We start from the raw sequence: 23,794 nt of genomic DNA, 5'->3' as shown, positions 1-23,794 counted from the left end.
TGGACTTAACAGAGGAGCAACCTATGTGATTCTTGTCCACATAGCGGACAAGGCTGGAAGGCTATTGATTAGAAACATGTTTGTTGTGTGCATTTTAAATCATTGTTTCTCTGTGTTTTTAAATCCATTGTAAGCAATCTTAAAAAGCAGAGACGTCACCTTGCCAACAAAGGTCCGTATAGTTGGACCATAAAGAAGGCTGATCGCTGAAGAATTGATGCTTTTGAATTCTGGTGCTGGAGGAGACTCTTGAGAGTCCCATGGACTGCAAGAAGATCAAACCTATCCATTCTGAAGGAAATCAACCCTGAGTGCTCACTGGAAGGACAGATCCTGAAGCTGAGGCTGCAATATTTTGGCCACCTCATGAGAAGAGAAGACTCCCTGGAAAAGACCCTGATGTTGGGAAAGATTGAGGGCACAAGAAGAAGGGGGCGACAGAGGACGAGATGGTTGGACAGTGTTCTCGAAGCTACCAGCATGAGTTTGACCAAACTGCGGGAGGCAGTGGAAGACAGGAGTGCCTGGCGTGCTCTGGTCCATGGGGTCACGAAGAGTCGGACATGACTAAACAACTAAACAACAACAACAACAAGCAACCTGAGAGCTGTTCACAGTTAGCCACCATGCAGAGACTAAATTGGAGCAGAGCAGGGCTCTACCTGCTGCCCCTGTACCTGCGGCTACAAAAGAGAGAGGACCCCTAAGCAGAGGGTGCCATTAATGGTCACACACAGTGGGCAGGGCCAGCTGTGCAGCTCCATTCTCTGTCTGTGCCTGTAGCCTTCACATGGATGGAGCCTATCTTCCAAAGAGGGCCCTGGAGTTTTAATAATGTGACAAGGGATAATATTTTATTTATTTAAATGTTTTTTGAAAGCTGCTTGTGATTTATTTACAACATCTGTTAAGTAACTGCACTCTCTCAATGCAATTATATTTTCCTGGTTGAGGGTTTGTTTTTAATAAAAACAATTATTAGCCCTGTATCTGGGAAGACTCGAACAGACTTTGTACCTTAAAAGAAGCAGAGCCTTCCATCTGTGGTTATAGGTCTACAGTGCAACAGAATGGGAAAAAGTAGACTGATGGAGTGGTAGAGTGGATTGCAACACTACAGGTTGATACTGGGGAATATTAGTTTTCAAACCTTCCCCACGTTTATTTTATTTCTTTAAAAATTCAATTCCATACTGGTACCAACAATACCACGTGCAAAATACATGAGATAGGTCTAAGTCTGAACATAGCTGTCAAGTGTCCCTTATTCCAGCGCCATGTCCCGCTGCTGTCCCTTATTGATGGATGTCCCTTAAATGTCCCTTAAATTTCAAAGGAAGCAGATCCTCTCCCTCCCTCCCTCCCTGCCGGCCAGGGAGGAGGGAGGCTCCAACTGTGTTGCTTGGCTGTGTTGCTCACCCAATAAGAAGTCTAAGAATGACTGGGGGGTGGAGCCTGCATGCCTTGTGTGTGGCTAGTTAATGCAAGCTGAGGAGGTTATTGAATGTTGGACGCCATTTTGTTGCACGTGCTGCTGCAAACTTTGCAGTGCAAAGCCAGGCCGGGGAGCCATCTTAAGTTGAAGCTGCATAGGCCTTGTGGTGCATGTGATTCAGATTCTATTCAGTTGAACCTCTGGTTACAAAGTTGGTTGGACAGTGTTCTCGAAGCTACCCAGCATGAGTTTGACCAGACTGCAGGAGGACAGGAAGACTCGAGTGCCTGGAACAGGTGAGGCTGCAGGTCCCTTATTTTGGCTGCTGAGCCCTTATTTTCAAGGCTGCTGGTCCTTTCTTTTCAAATCTAGAAGTTGACTGCTATGCAGTCTGATCTGCACTTCTTCTGGCACAGGAGTAGATAAGAAACAGCAGCCTCTCCTACATTCTCATGTGGCACATGCCATTCTTTCATCCCATCCCCATTTCTTGCTGTTCTGTTTATAGGCCTCACACCCCTTTGAAACTTGATTTCCTCTGCCTAATTTCTTCTGAGCATATTTCCTTAAAAGCCAGGGCATCTGAAGTGAAAGTTTTGAAGCAAGGATTCAGAATGACTGTGCACTTTGGTCAAGTTCAGTTCAGTTCATGTTTAGGGGGGGAAAGACATCTGAATGTTTGGCTGCCTATCCCAGGAGCTTTCTTTGCTTATCCCAGTGTTATCAGGAAATTGTGCAGGAAACACACACACACACACAAGAGAGAGAGAGAGAGAGAGAGAGAGAGAGAGAGAGAGAGACTTTCCAGTAGCATCTAGTCACTCTGTTATTCCAAAGCCAATAACAAAAGATCCCAGCCAGAGGCAATAAAAGTAAACCATTGTGTAAGTACAATTATTGGCCAGGGGTCAGCAAACTTTTTCAGCAGGGGGCTGGTCCACTGTCCCTCAGACCTTGGGGGCGGGGCATGGACTATATTTTAGAGGGGGGGGAAATGAACAAATTCCTATGCCCCACAAATAACCTAGAGATGCATTCTAAATAAAAGCAAACATTCTACTCATGTAAAAACACACTGATTCCCTGACTGTCCGTGGGCCGGATTGAGAAGGCGATTGGGCCAGATCCGGCCGCCGGGCCTTAGTTTGCCTACCCATGATTATTGGCTACCCAAAGATAGGTCAATTTTGATTCCAGCACAAACTCCATTAGTATATGCAGAACCAGTGGGGAAAGGAAGCTTCCATGTGGTACAAACAAGATAGCTATTTATTATTAAAGGCTTATCTGCATGAGGGGGTTTATGGGTCATGGATGTACCCTTGGGATTTATGAATATCTCTTGATACCCACCTAGCAAACGCAGAAAGTCAAGACTGTGCATTTTTGGCTCAGTCCAAGCTGCATGGAGCACGGATGGATATACAAATCCTCCACAGCACATTGTGCATGGCTCTCTGGGCCATGTTTCATCTACTTCCTGCTAAGCAAAAAGCACAGGACATCAGTTCCCTCACCAAATCACCAGAGAGGGGGAAATAAGCATTGTCCACCACCTTGTACTTGACGACACAGTTGGCTCTGGAATCCTGCTTATAATTCAACCTCTTCGCAGAGGGGAGGCAGAACATAGCTATGATGGCACTGATAGGAAGACAATAGGAAGGCAGTGAATAAGTATTGCATGCTTTCAGCCTTAAAGGCCCCCGAAGGTGGCTGACAACAGCTGCTGACCCACAAGAACAATATACAACAATGATATAACACAGAAGAGCATAAGCACACACTGCAAAACAGAGCTGGACCAAAGCAGTGCAGAAAGCAGGCTTAAGAATTTTGCCTAACATCTGCCTAACTAAGCCACTTCCGAGCTGGAGAGGAGGTGGGGTTGTGGGCCCACCCCCTCCCCACGCATGCGGGGGCTGGCTTTCAGCCCCTGCGAGAGTAAGGGAATCCTCGGGTGCGTCATCACCCCGGCCAGCCAATCAGCACATTTAAGGCCGGTGCACCCAAGGACTTTCCTCTCTTCCCCGTTCCAGCTGCTTCAGTTTCCCACCCCGCCCTCCCTTAGGTTTAGCCATCTGACCTTGCTATGGACTCCGGTTGGTCGCCGCAAGGGGCCTGGTAGGAATTTTTCCACTTGGCAAATTCATAAGCCACCTGTTTTTTTCGCCTACCTTGTAGCAAACGTCACAACTTTCCCGGTATTGGCGGTTAGGCATTGGCAGGGTTATTGTTATGCAAATGAAGGGGGAAGGAAGCGCCATCACCTTCCCCCAAAGCAAAGGGTAGTGCGGTAAAGGACTCCGGGGGGCATTGCCCTGTCCTAAGCCTATGGAGGTGTGGGCCTAAGGCACGCCCCCGAGCGGTGACACCCGGGGGATCCTAGTTGGCGTACTTCAGCAGGACTCCCCCGACTGGTGGCTAACCCTTCATGCAATTGGGCTGAAGCCGGGTAGTCGATAGGAACCAATGCCTAAGACCAATACCTCTCAATTCCTGTAATCAATAAAGTTGTGGCCTTTTACGCCCATTAACCTTAAATAAAGTGCCCTGTGTCTTCATTTCACAAGGGGGGGGGAGGGGACTTGCCACGCAATAAATAAAGTAAATAAAGTGTCCTGTGTCTTCATTTCACAAGGGGGGGAGGGGCCACGCAAAAGCCTGCCCCAAAGAAGGCCACGTTCCTGGGCATACCTATGGACTTCTGCCACCAGTGGGAAAAGGAACTCAGTGGCATCGACTATCATCCAGACAAATGTGTTAAGGTACCCAAGTGGTTTGAAGCTGAGCTGGAGGGCTGCAGGCCTGTGCATTCTGGCATATATGTCACCCAGGAATTACAGCACAACCACCCCTGTATAATTATTAGCAGAACTGTGTACATGTTTGTATCTTCACATTGGAGACGCACTTATATGGCTGTGGGGCACCACTTTTTATGTGATGGCTGCTTGTTTTGTTGAAACTAAACCTATGTGTTCTTTTTTCTTTCTTTTTTAAACTTCCTTTCTGTTTAGTCCTCCGCCCTCTTGCTCAAAACAACAATTGCCAAAGATGGAGATACATGTGATACTTGTGTTGTTGCAGTGAAAAGCACTCCTGTGAAATTAGAATGGCTCCTTGCTGGAGAGTAATGCATTGACTGCTATTGAGCACCAGCAGATGGAAATGTACATGCTCCTTAGAAGAGAGCTTATTCACCACATTTCCCACACTGTATTCCATCCTCTTCAAATCACAGTGCAATTAAATCTTTTCCGTATCAGCAGCAAGGATCAATGTTCATTCTTCACACACAAAGGAGCCAATATCACCCAAAGGCCACAATTTGCGGAATGCACCGTATAATACGGTTTGATCCGAGATCAAAGGAAAAAATTCTGACAAAAAAGATGAGCAGTTAAAATTATTACTACTCAGATTCCCTTCTTCCACATCTGCTGAAAGTCATGCAAAGCCACTGCACCAATGGGTAAACATTTCCAACCTCATATTTTTGATGCAAGCACAATTTCTGAATATAGGAGCATAGATGCTGGCACATCACCTGATGTGAGCTGGTGCAGCATGTCTTCAGAATATTCTGAAGCACACAAAGCTCAAAGTTAAGATATGCATCTACATTTCAAGGAAAATATGCAAAAGGTTATATGCAAAACCTATCCACTTTGCTTTTTGCTAGCTTTCTAGCAACCAGCTATTGAGATGGTAGGCATGCTTATTGGTCACAAAACCATGCAAACCCAGCCACTGCTGTCCTCTTCAGGATGAATGGGATACCAGCACCCCCCCCCCCTTTTACCAAAATAAACTTGAACTAGAAAGGTCAAAGAATATGTGGGGGGCATAGCTAAAATCTTACACTCAAGTTCAAACACAGTTTAACTGTAATTCCACAATTGTAAATGCAAAGTAAATGCAATTTAAAAGCAGCTTTAAACCAAGCATGGAAGACCAAAGAGTCAAAGTTGAGATTCGATACATCTGGTTTCAATACGCAGAGTTTTGCTTCTTGAATAAGTGACTTTAAAAAAAAACTGTTGCATTTAAACATTCAAAATCAGCATACTCCCCCAAATACCTTTCATCCTGAATTTTTAAGATATCCCAATTATGTTTGTAGGGAGAAGTGGCTTGTTAGAAACAAGCACTGCTTGAACTAAGTTTATCTTTTAAATGTTAAACTTCCCAGCATGTCAAAACAGGCTTGCTTCCAGCCACCCTTTCAGGAGTTTCATTTAATAATAAGTTTAAAAGCCTATTATATTGAAATGCTTGCTTCATTAATCCTGGATAGTCATAAAATTGACAGAATAGAGGCATAATTGGCTGCAGGAACTCGTTACAATCGCTGCCACTTTGGGGTTGGTGAAACTCTGTCGGATGAGAAGCTTGGTCTGAGCACTTTCAACTGCAGCGACAGTGCCAAGCCACTGCAAACATGAAACAGTGAGACACCCACGAGGGACCTGCGGCACAACCTTGATTCCACTTCATCACGGCAACGGTCTTCAGAGGCTTCCCTCCAAAAGCAAACACCTTTAATTAATTCCCCAGTAAAAAGAAAAAGAAGCAGAATAAGCAGCAGCAAATTTTCTACTTACTATACGTGCTGGGTTTGGGTGCTAAGCAGAAAAGGCAGTTCTCTGTAGTTCTCACCTAGATCCAGGCTGTGTTCTAAATTAGCTGTTCATATCAACCGGAGAAGGCTAAGTGACTTTAAAATATGCTGCAGAGATAGAGAGAGAAACCCATGGCACTGGCTCCTAGACAACCATTCTGGACACAATGCTGAACTTCTGTTTGAGAAGAGGATAATGTATTAACTCCCCTCCCTCGTGATAGTCTACCATTTCATCTACACCTGGGTGGATCTATAGAGTCTCATCTCTATTAGAATGTATGGACTCTGTGGTTTTAAATGGGGGGGGGGGAGAGAGAAAGAAAGCCTGAGAGAGAGAAAGGCTTGCTGTTGTCACACTTGTTTCCCATTAAAGAGCTGTGCAATAGATTGTGTAACTGTGTACGAAGGTAGTCTGGCTGGCAGATGTGTGCGGCCCCAGTGGAGCAGGCTAGGTTCAAAGCAGATGGCTTAGAGCAGGGCACACAAACAAGATGGCGAAAACGCTGATGTGATTAAAACAGCCAGCCGCCTGGCTTGTACTGGGGCTGAATCAAAGACCCCGAGAACAGCCGTTACCCAACTGAACCAGGATGCGGGGGGGGGGGGTAATAAAAAGCAATAAAAGACATGGGATTGGATGGTCGTGCTGATCACCTCAGGCAGTCCTTGAATCTTCAGTGTGGAAACTATTGACAATAAACCTTTCTGCGCCTCACGCATCTGTGTGTGCGCTTTAAATCTAAAATCCCCCTGCTGGAATATTCTTAAGAAGCACTGGCTGAAACAAGGATCAGATGCTACCTTACAAAATAAGGTATCTTTTGGAAGTACAATTAGATAGCTACCTCCAAGAGTTTCCCACTCCCTGAATCTAGCTTATTTTGCAAAGAAAAAGAAGCTGCAGGAGTAGCGCTGGATCTGTCACCAGCCAGTTGTTTTGAGAATGACCAGCGAAGACGGCCAGAGAAAGCAATGGGGGGAATTCCTTAGATGCTGATGCACCACATACGGGGGGTGGGGGGCAATCACCTTCCTCAGAAGAGCCCTTCGCATCTTCATTCCGCACGTGGCGTGCACCAATCCCATTATCAGCATGCCTTCTGGTAGCAACTCCAAATCTGAAGGTGAAGGCTATAGGCAAAGAGCTGCACTGTATGTGCTAGGACTTTCTGAAGAATGTGCAGAAGCTGAGGACAAAGCCAGGAGTCATTTGACATTTGGGGAAGGATTGCTTTTCAGGAAAAATGTGGAGTCCCTTCCAAAGAGTGCTGAGATTAATCTCTGATGTCACTCACCAGATGTGCAGCATGCTATGATGTATTCTTTGCTGCTTCTTGAAGGAGAGTAGTAAAAGTAAAGGTAAAGGGCCCCTGGATGGTTAAGTCCAGTCAAAGGCGACTATGGGGTGCAGCATACATCTCACTTCAGGCTGAGGGTGCTGGCGTTTGTCCACAGACAGGTTTCTGGGTCATGTGGCCAGCATGACTAGACCACTTCTGGCACAACAGAACATCATGACGGAAGCCAGAGCGCATGGAAACACTGTTTACCTTCCCATCACAGCAGAACCTATTTATCCACTTGCACTTTGATGTGCTTTCGAATGGCTAGGTTGGAAGGAGCTGGGACAGAGCCAAGGGAGCTCACCCCATCACACGGATTCGAACTGCAAACCTTCCGATGGCCCAAGAGACTCAGTGGTTTAGACCTCAGCGCCACCCACTGTGAGTGTACAACCTTGGCTAAGAAAATTGGTAAAAAACCATTTGATAAACTAAGGCAATTTTGCTTATTATATGCATTTTTACAAATTGATTTCCACCAACAAAATGCATTTTGTGTGTAACTTACACACACACAAACACACATATATATACATACACATTTTTTATGCACCCATTACCCTACTATATGCTTTGCATATAGGACCTTCCATTTGGACCTCCCAGTACCAAAAATAAGAGGCAGACAGCTATAATTTGGGTGAAATCAGGCCACACCTTTATTGACTATAGATGTAAGAGGTTTGGCATAGGCATTGCGTAGTCCCCACCCCTTTTCACATGCCTGCTGGAAGAACTTAGGTTTTCGGGCCAACCATCAAGGGGTAACTCCCCCACTGGATTGCACCTGGGGAGTGCTGTGGCCCCTTGCCTGGGCATCCCATTTCAGAGGGACCAGGCAGAGGTCACACCCTCCCTTATGACCAAGACTATGCCTAAAAGGTAAAGGGACCCTTGACCATTAGGTCCAGTTGTGGCCGACTCTGGGGTTGCAGCGCTCATCTTGCTTTATTGGCCAAGGGAGCCAGCGTACAGCTTCCAGGTCATGTGGCCAGCATGACTAAGCCGCTTCTGGTGAACTAGAGCAGCGCATGGAAACGCTGTTTACCTTCCCATGCCTAAACCGCAAAAGTTGTGATGATTGCTATGAGGTGAAAACCACAGGGCTGGAGCCATTTGCCAACTGGGAAAATTCCAACCTGGCCCCAAATATGGCAAACGACTGTGCCATAGCAAGGTGGAGCAGCAACATGTGGCAGCAGTGTAGGGAGGGAGGGAAATCGAATGAAAAGTCTCTGCAAAGCAAGTCATGGGCCTCTGCTACAAGCTGTGTGTGTGTGTGTGTGTGTGTGTGTGTGTGTGTGTGTGTGTGTCAGGCTGAGACCACCCCCTGGTGGCCTGCCCCCATGCCCACTCATGATTTGCCAATTGAGCAAGTGGGCAGGATCCTTTTCCCAGGCAGCAAACTCACCCTGGAGGCTTCCTTGGCTGCCTAGGAAACCATCCCTTGGGCTTCCCCATTGGATCTCAGTGGATGGGGGAAACACTGGCTCACCAGAGAAGGTGAGCGGAATTTTGATACACATCACTTGGCTGGAGAACTGCATTGCAAAATGTGGAGAAGAGCAAAATTTGAATGGTAGTCAGGCTTTGGTTCACACATTGTTTTAGAAGTGTGAATTAGGTAGATTTACCTTTAAATGAAGGGACACAGGTGGCGCTGTGGGTTAAACCACAGAGCCTAGGGCTTGCCGATCAGAAGGTCGGCGGTTCAAATCCCTGCGACGGGGTGAGCTCCCATTGCTCGGTCCCTGCTCCTGCCAACCTAGCAGTTCAAAAGCACATCAAAGTGCAAGTAGATAAATAGGTACCACTCCGGCAGGAAGGTAAATGGCGTTTCCATGTGCTGCTCTGGTTCGCCAGAAGCGGCTTAGTCATGCTGGCCACGTGACCCAGAAGCTGTACGCCGGCTCCCTCGGCCAATAAAACAAGATGAGCGCCACAACCCCAGAGTCGGTCACGACTGGACCTAATGGTCAGGGGTCACTTTACTTTACTTTTTACCTTTAAATGAGAAGGGGGGCACATTCTCCCCAGCTTCATCCCTATTCTGAGCTCATGGGGTCTCACTGCACATTTTAGAACTCTGATCCTTTTAGCAACCTGCTCCTTAAATTGTTTTGTGTGTGTGTGTGTCCCTCAATATCATCTGAAAATTATTTTACCAGTCTGTACTCCCTACCACTTTGCGGATTACAGCAGTGGTTTTCAACCAGTGTGCCGTGGCACCCTGGGGTGCCTTGAATGATGGTCCGGGGTGCCGTGGACAACCCTGGCCTCTGTACCTCCTCCCTCCTCTAATGCTTTCTCATGTCTCTGCCTCCAAAAGGCTTGGACAGTTGTTTGTTGCAGCAGCCCTGGCTATAAGCTCAGCAGGCAAATGGTGTCTGGGCAGGGAGTGCTGGTTGCCAGGAGCTGAGGTGGCCTCAGAGTAAGCAAGCAAGCAGGCAAGCGAGTCCAACCAGCTACTCCACCAGCCCTGGCTGTTGGGAATGGACAGACAAGTCCCAGGCCCCTGTGGGGCAGTGTGAGGAGGCACCTCTCTTTGGAGCAGCGGAAGGGCAGCTCAGAGACCAGAGGCAGCAACAGTGGCTGCCCGGAGGACTCACAAGGGGAGGGGAGAGGAGAGGAGGCTGAGGGAACACAAAGGAGAGTGTTCAAAAAGAAGAAGAAGAGAATAGTTTTGGATTTGATATCCCGCATTATCACTACCCTAAGGAGTCTCAAAGCGGCTAACATTCTCCTTTCCCTTCCTCCCCCAAAACAAACACTCTGTGAGGTGAGTGGGGCTGAGAGACTTCAAAGAAGTGTGACTAGCCCAAGGTCACCCAGCAGCTGCATGTGGAGGAGCGGAGACGCGAACCCAGTTCACCAGATTACGAGTCCACCGTTCTTCACTACACTGTCTCTCACAAAAGAGTGAGAGGCTGCCAGCTCTGAAGTCAAGGGGTGACCTAACTGGGCTCCTGAGCCCTACAGGGGTGCTGCAGAAAGGGAGCCGTGGACCCCAAAAGGTTGAAAACCTCTGGATTACAGCAAGCTACAAGAACATCTTTGCACACTGAAAAACGTTATATGAACAGTATTATGTTCCAAATATTTCCACTGCGGTTCAAGACGAAGCCACTGGGCACATATGAAGAGCAGTCTTGTGACAAGATAGTTTCCCAGACTTTATAGAATTATTTAACACATACCTCACTTTCTCCACGGAGCTCCAGGCAGTGTACAAGGTTCTCCCCACTTTCAATTTGATCCTCACAACCATCTGTGATGTAGGTTGAGTTAGAGTAAGAGATTATCCCAATATCACCCAGTAAACTTCATGACTGTTGGTGGGTTTGAAGCTGGGACTCTCGCATTCTAGAGCAACGCTCTGACGGCTACACCACACTGGCTCAGCGCACCATGGTAGTTCTTACTCTTATTCACTATAGAATATACAACTAAGCCAAAATGTCTCAGCAAATAATTTTCTGGTGATTTTGGGGTCCCATTTTCAACCAGCCATATGCAATTCTCCAGTGCTTTATTGATTCATAAAAGAATAGAAGTGTTCCCCCCCCCCCAACATGGGGGGAAAGTCCCCATACCTTCAGTTATTTTTCAACACCTTTCTCGCATTCCTTCCATTACTTCTCTCTAATTTATGAGGCAGGTGACCAGAACAAGCCCTTCATGGCAGGTGAGGGCATGCCGCCACATTACCATGCAATATTATATTTTCAGTCTTGTTTTCCAGATTGAGCAAGGTCAAGCTGAGAATTTATTGGGTTTTGGAGAAGAAAAATGCCCTTTGTCTTTGTGCTGCCCCAGGGAAAGCTGACACTCCCAGCTGGTCTTTGCCCTGCTTTAAATCTGCAGTTCTGTGCACACATATTTGGAAACAAGTTTAATCAAGATTGGGTGGACTTCCAGGCAAAAATAAATCTACTTTATATTGGAAAGCTGGTGTGTTAAATCAGATTCTTGCTTCCTCAATTTTGTGTCCATTCACTTGCTGCTCCTTTCTCACATTATCTGTCTGTCTTTCCCCATTTATGCTTGTTGTTCAGGGATCCCATTCTTCACTTCACGGTGGGCTAAATTAGAAGTGATGTCAAATGGGTGAAAGCGGTTAGACAACAATGACAATATATTTAAGGGGTGTGTGGGATTCAGCATGAGAGAAGGCGAGAAGTCTTTCTCCCACCACGGTCCTACCAGCAAGATGAGCAGACTTTTACTACAGTTGGTAAAGGCAAAAGGAAAGGAAGCTGTAGTCTCTGAGTCTACTACAACCATGCATAAACTCTCCAGGTATTAGGTCCCAAATTGATTCTCAGCTTACTGTTGATCCTCAGTCTATGCATGCACACATATGGGGCAACTCCACATACAGTGGGAGAGGGTGGGTGAGCTCTAGGGGAAACCACTCAATGATCACCTCAGGAAGTTTTGAAATTGTAGGTCAGACCTTGTGGGGAAGGGAGAAATAATTGGCTCTGAGGTTCTGAGCCTCTTCTCCAGCCCAGTTCCTTCAAAGAGGAAGTGGGAGTTCAGCCATATTGACCTCCCCCTGATAGAAGGTTGTTATCACTGGTCGAAAAGCCTCCTCTTCTGCCCCCTCCCACCCCTACTCCAAAATGTGGGCCATCCACTCTGCGAACATACTTGCACACAGATGAGCACTGGGGTATGTGAGTGCCTTTTGCTTAACAACCACTGTTGCCAGATTAAATGACTAATTCATTAGAGAATTTGCTAGTGAAAACTAATGTGTTTTACAGCAGAATTGGAAGCAGAACAGAAGAGCTGTGCAGGATGAGAAAACATTTTCATTAGCTTTTACTACTGTCTCTTCATAGAGGCACCTTAGGGAATTACATCATGGATAAAAAATTCCAGAGCAACCTTATGCAAGGCTTCCTCACTGGAATTGTCAAAAATTTAGTGGAGGCTTTTCAAACAGAATAAAACAGTTGTAGTGACTTTACAAGATGTGAGTGCTTTTAATTCTTTCAATTACCATTTTTAAACGTGAGGTTACATTTTCCACTATTCAAATGAGAGACGGTCTTGGCATCCTAAAACCTGACCCACAGATGGTTGAATATTGCCTTGTACTTTATCAATCTAGAATTTATGTTTTAACTGTACTGAAAGTGCAAAATTTTAGCATCTCAGATGCCTTGCAATGAGGATGGTTGCTACACAAAACAACATCTAAAGTCTTGTTATCAAAGGAGGAGCAAGCAAGTGACCATGGATGTCTAAAAGCCATATATTGCAGATACACATAAAAGTCTGATAGGAAAAATCCTCAAAATTCAACAATGGAGTAACAACAACAAGAAGTTATTATTTATATGCCACCCATCCGACTGGGCTCCTCCAGCCACTCTGGGTGTCTTCTAACAAATTATAAAACCACAGTAAGGTATCACAGTAAGGCATTTTGACTACGCAAAAGCCTTTGACTATGTCGACCACAGCAAACTATGGCAAGTTCTTAAAGAAATGGGAGTGCCTGACCACCTCATCTGTCTCCTGAGAAATCTCTATGTGGGACAAGAAGCTACAGTTAGAACTGGATATGGAACAACTGATTGGTTCAAAATTGGGAAAGGAGTATGACAAGGCTGTATATTGTCTCCCTGCTTATTTAACTTATATGCAGAATTCATCATGTGAAAGGCTGGGCTAGATGAATCCCAAGCCGGAATTATGACTGCCGGAAGAAATATCAACAACCTCAGATATGCAGATGACACAACCTTGATGGCAGAAAGTGAGGAGGAATTAAATAACCTTTTAATGAGGGTGAAAGAGGAGAGCGCAAAATATGGTCTGAAGCTCAACATCAAAAAAACGAAGATCGTGGCCACTGGTCCCATCACCTCCTGGCAAATAGAAGGGGAAGAAATGGAGGCAGTGAGAGATTTTACTTTCTTGAGCTCCATGATCACTGCAGATGGTGACAGCAGTCATGAAATCAAAAGACACCTGCTTCTTGGGGGGAAAGCAATGACAAACCTAGACAGCATCTTAAAAAGCTCACCTTGCCAACAAAGGTCTGTATAGTTAAAGCTATGGTTTTCCCAGTAGTGATGTATGGAAGTGAGAGCGGGACCATAAAGAAGGCTGATCGCCGGAGAATCAATGCTTTGAATTATGGTGCTGGAGGAGACTCTTGAGAGTCCCATGGACTGCAAAAAGATCAAACCTATCAATTCTGAAGGAAATCAACCCTGAGTGCTCACCGGAAGGACAGATCCTGAAGCTGAGGCTCCAATACTTTGGCTACCTCATGAGAAGAGAAGATTCCGTGGCAAAGACCCTGATGTTGGGAAAGATTGAGAGCACAAGGAGAAGGGGACAACAGAAGATGAGATGGTTGGACAGTGTTCTCGAAGCTACCAACATGAGTTGGACCAAACTGCGGGAGGCAGTGGAAGACAGAAGTGCCTGGCGTGCTCTGGTCCATGGGGTCACAAAGAGTTGGACACAACTAAATGACTAAACAACAAACAACAACAAGGTATCAAACATTTAAAACCTTCCTATACAGGGCTGCCTTCATATGTCTTCTAAAAGTCAAACAGTTGTTTATTTCCTTAACATCTGATGGGAGGATGTTCCACAGGGAGGGCACCACTACCGAGAAGGCATTCTATGTACTAGAGAAATGTGGTACTCAGAGCAGAGCCACAGATGCAACTAGAGCCATGATGACTCACAGAAGCCAGGGCTTGGGATGGGTGGCTTGATTATTATTTAGTTTCCTTCCATTGCAACTTCAGAGCTGGTGTACTTTTAAAGGTGTTGTTTGTTTGTTTGTTTGTTTGTTTGTCTGTTTGTTGAGGAGGCTCTTAAAAAATAAGCAGGCACAGTATTCTGTGAAACCGCAGTCTCACTTGATATGCCCCATTCCCAGCTGCATAGCTGTTGGAGCACAGCTGCAGAATAGCAACGGTGGCAGATCTTTACAGCACCACAGTGCGGTGACCTAAGAAGATCTCTCTGTCAGTGGAAAGGCCCACAGTGTCCTATAACTTCCAATGCACTCTTCAACTGAGCATGGGATTGCTCGCTAAATTAATTTCCCCTTGAAGTGCTTTCTTAAAGAGAGAGTCAAAAACCATGTTCAACTCTGCTATGTACAGCTATGGACCAGAGTGTTTCTTTGTGTTCACTCATATACAGCTGTGGGAGTTTATCAGTGGCATTAAAAATGATAATGATAATAATGATAATAATAATAATTTATTTATACCCCAGACACTCTTGCTCCAATAATGGTTTGCTCTAAGATACTATAATTGCTATCAGTCCAATTGTAGTTCATTTAAAAGACCCTAAGGTTACTGGCAGTTTGGCATACTTAAAAGTCATGTTGTTGTTGTTCTTGTTGTTGTTGTTGTTGTTTAGTCATTTAGTCGTGTCCGACTCTTCGTGACCCCATGGGCCAGAGCACGCCAGGCACTTCTGTCTTCCACTGCCTCCCGCAGTTTGGTCAAACTCATGCTGGTAACCTCGAAAACACTATCCAACCATCTCGTCCTCTTTCGTCCCCTTCTCCTTGTGCCCTCCATCTTTCCCAACATCAGGGTCTTTTCCAGGGAGTCTTCTCTTCTCATGAGGTGGCCAAAGTATTGGAGCCTCAGTTTCACGATCTGTCCTTCCAGTGAGCACTCAGGGCTGATTTCCTTCAGAATGGATAGGTTTGATCTTCTTGCAGTCCATGGGACTCTCCAGAGTCTCCTCCAGCACCATAATTCAAAAGCATCAATTCTTCCCCTTCATGGATCACTGCCTTGCCGTGGCGAAGGGGCTTGAATAACTTGAATAACTTGAACTATGCCGAGCAGGGCACCCAAGATGAACAAGTCATAGTGGAGAGTTTTGACCAAACGTGATCCACCTGGAGGAGGAACCGGCAAGCCACTCCAGTATCCCTGCCAAGAAAACTCAATGGACAAATACAAAAGACATGTAAGACATACCAAATAAATGCTTTGAATGTTAGTGGTTGAGAACAAACAGGCAGCAGGCCACTGCCACTGAGGGACTGAGCAGTTCTCTGAGGATTTCAGTTTACCCCTAAATAACCTGTAACAAATGAATGTGGCAAACATACACTTGGGAGCATATGATTGTATGAGTAGACCTATGAGGAGCCCAGGATTGGCTGCAGCTCCTAGGTTAAGCATAGTGTAGAATTGTAGAGATGGAAGGGACACAGAGTGGCTACAGTCTGGGTAGGCAAACTAAGGCCTGGGTGCTGGATCCGGCCCAATTGCCTTCTAAATCCGGCCCGTGGACGTGTTTTTGCATGTGTAGAATGTGTGCTTTTATTTAAAATGCATCTCTGGGTTATTTGTGGGGCATAGGAATTCATTCATTCCCCCCCCAAAAAAAAATATATATAGTTCAGGCCCCCCACAAGGTCTGAGGGAGAGTGGACCGCCCCCTGCTGAAAAAGTCTGCTGACCCCCTGGGCTAGAGAAACCCAGCCAGAAGGGTGGGGTATAAATATTATTATTATTATTATTATTATTATTATTATTATTATTATTATTATTATTATTATTATTATTATCATCGTCATCTTGTCCAACCCCCTGCAATGCTGTAATCTCAACCTCTGCTTAAAAATCTCCAAGGAGATTCCTCCACCTCCCAAGGGAGTCCATTCCACTGTGCAATGTGTAGTATCGACCTGTGATTAGAAGTGTGACCAAAGGCCTTCTTGCAAATTGTAGCAGATCTCAAAATTTCACAAGACTTGAGCAACTTGGCTCTTTTTCTAAAACCATATAGTTTACATTATGAGATTATGATCTGCCTTGCCTCCTTATTCTAACTCCTGACAATGACGCATCTTTGAGGCCTATGAATTCCAGCTTTAGAAAGATGTCTGGCTTTATAGTTCATACATACCTGATTTTTATTCTGTCATGCTCTAGACATTTTTAAATAACTGTCTGAACTTGTAAGAGCATCAGCAACCACACCAGAGAACATTGATTATGGCCATTTGGCAGTCTTCACTCAAGAGCCTGGAGCAAGATGGGAAAACTAAAGCAAATGTTGAATCCCTTTCAAACAGGAAGTTACAAAGGGCCCAGGAGCTGTTTCTCATTGTCCACATTCTCAGGCTACAGTAATTCCCCATTTCACAGTGGCATATTACATGTGTCATTCCATTTATGTCATGGAACCTTACAAGGCAAACTTAACTTATTTAGTAGGTCCAGATTTAGCTGGGAACATAATTTAAAAGCACAGGAAGTTCTTTAATACAAACATCCACCTCTCTAGCCATCCATATTTATGTCACCTGTTATTACTTGGGTCTCTGAACAGCTGCCTGCATCTGACTCACTTTCAACTTGGTTGTCCTTGGAAAGTACTACAAGTGACCTGCTTAGAAGCCAGTGTTTGTTCTCCCCTTAATTATCACAAATCCCTCGGATGCGGGTAATCATTTTCATCTTAGCTGAGCCTGTGCCATGGAAATAAATAGGGAACCAATTACTTGCACAGAAACCACCATACCTTTTCCAGCATCCATGAAACTAACAGGTATTCTCCCATGAAAGCGAAGCATGGTCCACTCTTCCGCTGAAATCAGTGTGACTTAAGGCCTAGTTTTCCACGTACATGAATCATCTCTTGATGTCCTGTACACTGGACAATGGAAGAGTTGAGCTGATTCCACTGAGAAGAATTGTGTTGGTGGAGGTGATACAATTCTCTCTGTGGTGTTATAGTGGCAACAGCCCAGCCACATGCATGCATGAAGTGAACATGCATGTCTGAAACAGCCATAAACTGGCTGCATTATAGACATATTTTAGGAGAAGATATTTAAAAAGCCTACCCTCTGCCTGAACCTACTTAATGTGTTAGCAATATATTTTTTGTGAAAGTTGCTGCTCAACACTGTCCATGTAGCCTATACTGAGTCTGCCTAGAAGTTTACCTGTTTTGCTGAACTCTTTGTTAGCAGCTGATCTTACAGTTTTGCTAGCAGCCATAAGTACTAAATCTGAAATCTTTAACATTTTAGTGTTTGGGGTGAGAGAAGCTGTGTAGCAAGACAAGTGTGTCTTCTATAAGATCTATAATATGGGGAAAAAATGTGTATTCGTTAACATTTGCCCATAGCTGTGTGGATGCATGAAGGACACATGAAATGGGAAAAGTACAAACGACAATATGGTTTGTTTTAATTGCTCTTACACTTGGTATGTTTTTTTCATTTGTCTGTATGCTGCTTAGAATCTTTGGTGATCAAGGAGAAATTCATCAAATACAAAGAAATGAAATAAATGCCAAAAAAAAGAGAAAGAAAATGTGTATATTTGGCTTCTGCTACAGAAGTGTACAGTAGTGATGTATGGAAGTGAGAGCTGGACCATAAAGGAGGCTGATTGCCGAAGAATTGATGCTTTTGAATTCTGGTGCTGGAGGAGACTCTTTTTAAAAAATATATATATAATATTTATTAATTTTTCAACAGTTTAAACACAACACTACAGAAAACCAAATAAATAAATAAATACAACAATACAATACAATACAATACAAAAAAACACTACAAAACACTAACACAAACAACTAACAAAACAAAACAAAAACCATTTAAAACACAATCCAATTTCAATATCTTATCTTTCATTCACTTATTTCCACGACCTCCTCACACCTCCCTTTTTGTATTCCACTTCTATTAATTGTTTCAGCAATTCCTTTCCATCTTCCTCTGTTTTCTATCCTATAATTATCTTAACACATTCTAACCTTATTTTTCCCTTTAATATTCTATTAATCTATCTATACTTAATTCCTTATAACATTTCTACTAAAGCCGTATAACTTCATTCCAACATTTTTCTAACATTCATTAATTTTACTGTATTTCTGTAAATAGTCTTTAAACTTTTTCCAGTCTTCTTCCACCGATTCTTCTCCCTGGTCTCGGATTCTGCCAGTCATTTCCGCCAGTTCCATATAGTCCATCAACTTCATCTGTCATTCTTCCTGGGTGGGTAAATCTTGTGTCTTCCAATACTTCGCGATGAGTATTCTTGCTGCTGTTGTTGCATACATAAAAAAAGTTCTATCCTTCTTTGGCACCAATTGGCCGACCATTTCATTATAAATCATCTCCCAGAATGTCTTAATCCTTGGGCATGTCCACCAAAGGTGAAAAAATGTACCTTCAGTCTCATTACATTTCCAACATTTATTGTCGGGCAAATGGTAAATTTTTGCAAGCTTGACTGGTGTCATGTACCACCTATAAATCATTTTCATTAAATTTTCTCTTAACGCATTACATGCCGTAAATTTCATACCTGTGGTCCATAACTGTTCCCAGTCAGCCATCATAATGTTATGTCCAACATCTTGTGCCCATTTAATCATAGCTGATTTCACCGTTTCATCCTGAGTATTCCATTTCAACAGCAAGTTATACATTCTTGACAAATTCTTAACTTTTGGATCCAACAATTCTGTTTCCAATTTTGATTTTTCCACCTGGAAACCAACTTTATTGTCCAAATTGTAAGCCTCCATTATTTGATAATAATGGAGCCAATCTCGCACTTTGTTTTTTAGTTTTTCAAAACTCTGCAATTTCAATTTATCTCCCTCTTGTTCCAAAATTTCCCAATATTTCGGCCATTTGGCCTCCATATTGAGCTTTTTCTGAGCCTTCGCTTCCATCGGTGACAACCACCTTGGGGTTTTATTCTCAAGTAAATCCTTATATCTTATCCAGACATTAAACAATGCTTTCCTGACAATATGGTTTTTAAATGCTTTATGTGCTTTGACCTTATCATACCATAAATATGCATGCCATCCAAATACATTATTAAAGCCTTCTAAATCCAAGATGTCTGTGTTTTCAAGAAGCAGCCATTCTTTCAACCAGCAGAAAGCTGCTGATTCATAAAAAAGTTTAAGGTCTGGCAGGGCAAATCCACCTCTTTCCTTTGCGTCCGTTAATATTTTAAATTTTATTCTAGGCTTCTTGCCCTGCCAGACAAATCTAGAAATGTCTCTCTGCCACTTCTTGAAACAATCCATTTTATCCAAAATTTGCAATGTTTGAAACATTGAATGTTTTTCAAAGCTCTGCAATTTTATTCTGTCTCCATCTTGTTCCAATATTTCCCAATATTTCGGCCATTTGGCCTCCATATTGAGTTTTTTCTGTGCCTTCGCTTCCATTGGTGACAGCCATCTTGGAGTTCTCTTTTCTGGTGCTGGAGGAGACTCTTGAGAGTCCCATGGACTGCAAGAAGAGCAAACCTATCCATTCTGAAGGAAATCAACTAAGAGTGCTCCCTGGAAGGACAGATCCTGAAGCTGAGGCTCCAATACTTTGTCCACCACATGAGCAGAGAAGACTCCCTGGAAAAGACCCTGATGTTGGGAAAGATTGAGGGCACAAGGAGAAGGGGATGACAGACGATGAGATGGTTGGACAGTGTTCTCGAAGCTATGAACATGAGTTTGACCAAACTGCGGGAGGCAGTGGAAGACAGGAGTGCCTGGCATGCTCTCGTCCATGGGGTCATGAAGTGGCGGTGTGGTCTAAAGCACTGAGCCTAGGGCTTGCCGATTGGAAGGTTGGCGGTTCGAATCCCTGTGACGGGGTGAGCTCCCGTTGCTCAGTCTCTGCTCCTGCCCACTTAGCAGTTCAAAAGCACCTGAAGTGCAAGTAGATAAATAGGTACCACTCCGACAGGAAGGTAAATGGTGTTTCCGTGCGCTGGTCTGGTTTCGCCAGAAGTGGCTTAGTCATGCTGGTCACATGACCCGGAAGCTGTCTACGGACAAACGCCGGCTCCCTTGACCTATAGAGTGAGATGAGTGCACAACCCCAGAGTCATCCGCAACTGGACCTAATGGTCAGGGGTGCCTTTACCTTTTATCTCCTTTATGAAGGGGGCTGTTCCTGGGCAATGAAGGTCTTTCCTCTATTGTCTCACCCCTTAAAGATCTTTGCAAACTTGTACAGATGTAAAAACTGGCCTGTTGAACTGGCAAAGCCACAATTATGTCCTCGCTGATGCCTTAGGTAAAGGCTCACCCAAAGGCCTTTTCCTGGAATTTTATCCCATGGGTCTCTTCGCTACTAGAAAATATATATATATCATTCCAGAGCGCCATATCCTTCTGACACATTCTCATTCATCACCCTTTGACTGTGTAAGGCTGTGGCTCTTTATAGCTCATCAATTCCCAATTACCCAATCAATTCAGCCCCCTTGGGTTTTAACTCTTTCAGTCCTCATAAAAAAACCACTGCATCACTGAAGGCAAGGGTAGTAAGCAGCCCAGCTACTGTTGCAGCTCGTACTTAAATGTTTTTTATTATCCTTTGCCCCTGAAGAATTCACTGGTTAAGGGTGAATTCATAGGGAAAGTGTGAAAAAAGCAAATCATTTTACGAGCATTATTGCCTCTTTAAACCCTAGTATATTATATTATATTTATATTTATATTTATATTATATTATATTATATTATATTATATTATTAAATTCTGTTCTGCCCTTCATCTGAAGACCACAGGGTGGTTTACACTATAAAAAAACACAAAAACACACAGCAGAGTAAAAAACAAAAACACATTGTTTAAAAGGCCATGGAGGGTTTAATTAACCAAAGGCCTGGGAAAAGAGGAATGTTTTTGCCTGGTGACTAAAGATATGTAATGAAGGTGCCAGGTGAGACTCCCTGAGGAGAGCATCCCACAAGCAGGGAGCCACCACAGAAAAGGCCCGTCCTCTCATGGAGGAGACCTTAAAAGACAAATAACGTTTTCATTGAAGGACAGTCAAACTAAAGGATGTGTATTTTCTTCAAAGGGGACCTGGAAATTATTCTCAAGCATAATTTCATTACCTGTCTGTCTGATTTACACCTCGGCCTACAAACCAAAGTGAGAAGGAAATGAGGAAGGCTACTGCAAAATGTTTTTTTAAAAAAATGTTGGAATAATCCTGTCTTGTGATTCCCTGTCTTGTTAATATCACAATACTACAATACTACAATGCCCAGTTCTGTTACACATCTTTCCAACAACAGCAGTGATGATCCTGACTTGTTCTTAGGAGGTAATTTAATTATTGTTTAATTTTATACCAATATTATATATTTGATGTTAGCCGCCCTGAGCCCGGTTTCAGCCGGCGAGGGCGGGATACAAATAAAAGTTGTTGTTGTTGTTCTTGTTATTTGCTCTTCACACTACAGTTTTCAAGAAGCTAAGGATCAAAAATCTTCGAGGCCGTCACTTATGTTTATGACAATGGTTTCCACTACGGGGATTTGTATATTTGCAGTACATCCAACAGCCAGCAAAAGTCAGAAAAGAATAACATTTCCAAGAGGTTACCTAATACTATAAAAGGTGCTCCCCAAATCTCAAGGGATCTGCTGTAACATTTTACTGCTCTGCAGCTACACCTTGCCATGTGCAGATTTATATAAGCTATTTCAAAATCACCAAAAAAAGAACATACAGTATAAAATATAACGGTGAATCACTCCCAGTGCGAAAAATCAGAAACGGGATAGCACCTGTGGTCATGATGTTCTTAACCTTGCATTAAGTTTTTCACCCGCATGAAAATGACAGTTCTTTGCAAAGTAGTGTGTGAATGTTAGCTGGAGTTCATAAATTTTTTAGGTTTAATCTTCCGTTGATAGATATTTTTGCTGCATCAATTCTGTCTTGTGGTCAAATGCACCCCAAGAAAGCTATGGAAATAAAATAGATCTCAAACATTTTTCATTAACTTCTTTAAAATATTAACATATCACTCTTCATCTACCAGAGTGGTTCATAATATACAAATTCAATACAGTGGTACCTCTGATTGTGAACGGGATCTGTTCCGGAGGCCCGTTCGCAACATGAAAAGAGTGCAACCCACAGCGGTGCGTCTGCACACGCGTGGGTTGCGGTTTGCCACTTCCGTGCATGCAATTGACATCATTTTGCTCTTCTGCGCATGCGTAAGCGGCAAAACCCGGAAGTAACCCTTTCCAGTACTTCCAGGTCGCCGCGGGACATAACCTGAAAGAACATAACATGAAGCGGATGTAACATGAGATATGACTGTATAACAAAAAACCCATATATTTATGTATTAACACTAAAATAAGCCCCCAACTACAGAAATCAATATAATATACCTGAACTAGGAATTAACAGCCAGCAATCCTCTGGATGAACTGATGGGTCTTAAGAAAGCACTGAAAACTCATCAAAATTGGCGCCTGCCTTAGGACAGAGGGGAGGTCATTCCATAAGCCACCACAGAGAAGGTCCTCTCCTGGGTTGCTCTAGTGCCAGCTGCCTCCCAATGAAAAGGGCTGCCTCTGAAGGTCTCAGGGTATGGACCAGTCAACATGGGAGATGTTAAGCAGGACACTGTTTCCAAGTTGTTGTTGTTTAAAAAAATCCTTAATTGGTAACACTCATTTTCCAGGAAATCAACATAGTTGCAAAGATATCATCAGAGTCAGCTATACCAAATAATGTACATTTACCTACAAGAATAGTGTGCAGGATGATTGTGTTGCATGCATGTTAACAACACCACATGTTGCTTTCTGTTTTAAAAAATCAGGGGTTAATTAGCCCACCCCCACAACACACACAAATGACATATGTGTTGCTCTTACATATCATATACAACTTGTGCAGCATTAATCATGTGACATAAGCATGATCAAGAACTGTGAGTTACCTGCAGCACCAACAAATATGTAATACGTAGTACTCAAGCAGTCCGTGTCCATTCAACACTGCAGCTACACAAAGTGGGACAGACAAAGTGGTTACACAAAGCACATCATTCCAGCAAATTTTGGCCATTGCCATCTCTGAGCGCAGAGATGAGAGCAATTATTGACCCATATCAAACCTATCTGTGTGTTGTGTGTTATCAGAAGCCGTGTAGAAGCCAACTTCCATCAAATGTCAGTGGGACTGACAAAGAACAACCCATGCCACTCCCAGTAGCATTTGAAGTAAACATAACATGGAGCTGGGTCAGGTGAAACACTTACTTTCCACAAAGTGCCAGCCTCCTTTTTGAATATGACAACCTATCAGGTTTTATGTCTGAATGGAAATTTGAACCCAGGCTTAAGACCATAACTCTGTCCTCCATGCTTCCCATTCCCTGCTCAGGAACATTGCATTCGTACATCTGAGCGCAGTTGAGGTGCAAGAAGCATCAAAGAGATATGAGTAACATGTCAGGAATTAGGAGAACGGCTTCAGTGCTTCCCCTTTTTGAAGTCCAGATGTGGATGGTGCTTAAACCCATCTGGCCCACCCAAGGATCATCCAGACCATACAGTCCACACA

The sequence above is a fragment of the Podarcis muralis genome, chromosome 6, assembly GCF_964188315.1.
Source record: "Podarcis muralis chromosome 6, rPodMur119.hap1.1, whole genome shotgun sequence".
NCBI classification, from domain to species: domain Eukaryota; kingdom Metazoa; phylum Chordata; class Lepidosauria; order Squamata; family Lacertidae; genus Podarcis; species Podarcis muralis.
Note: the sequence above shows the minus strand (reverse complement) of the source record.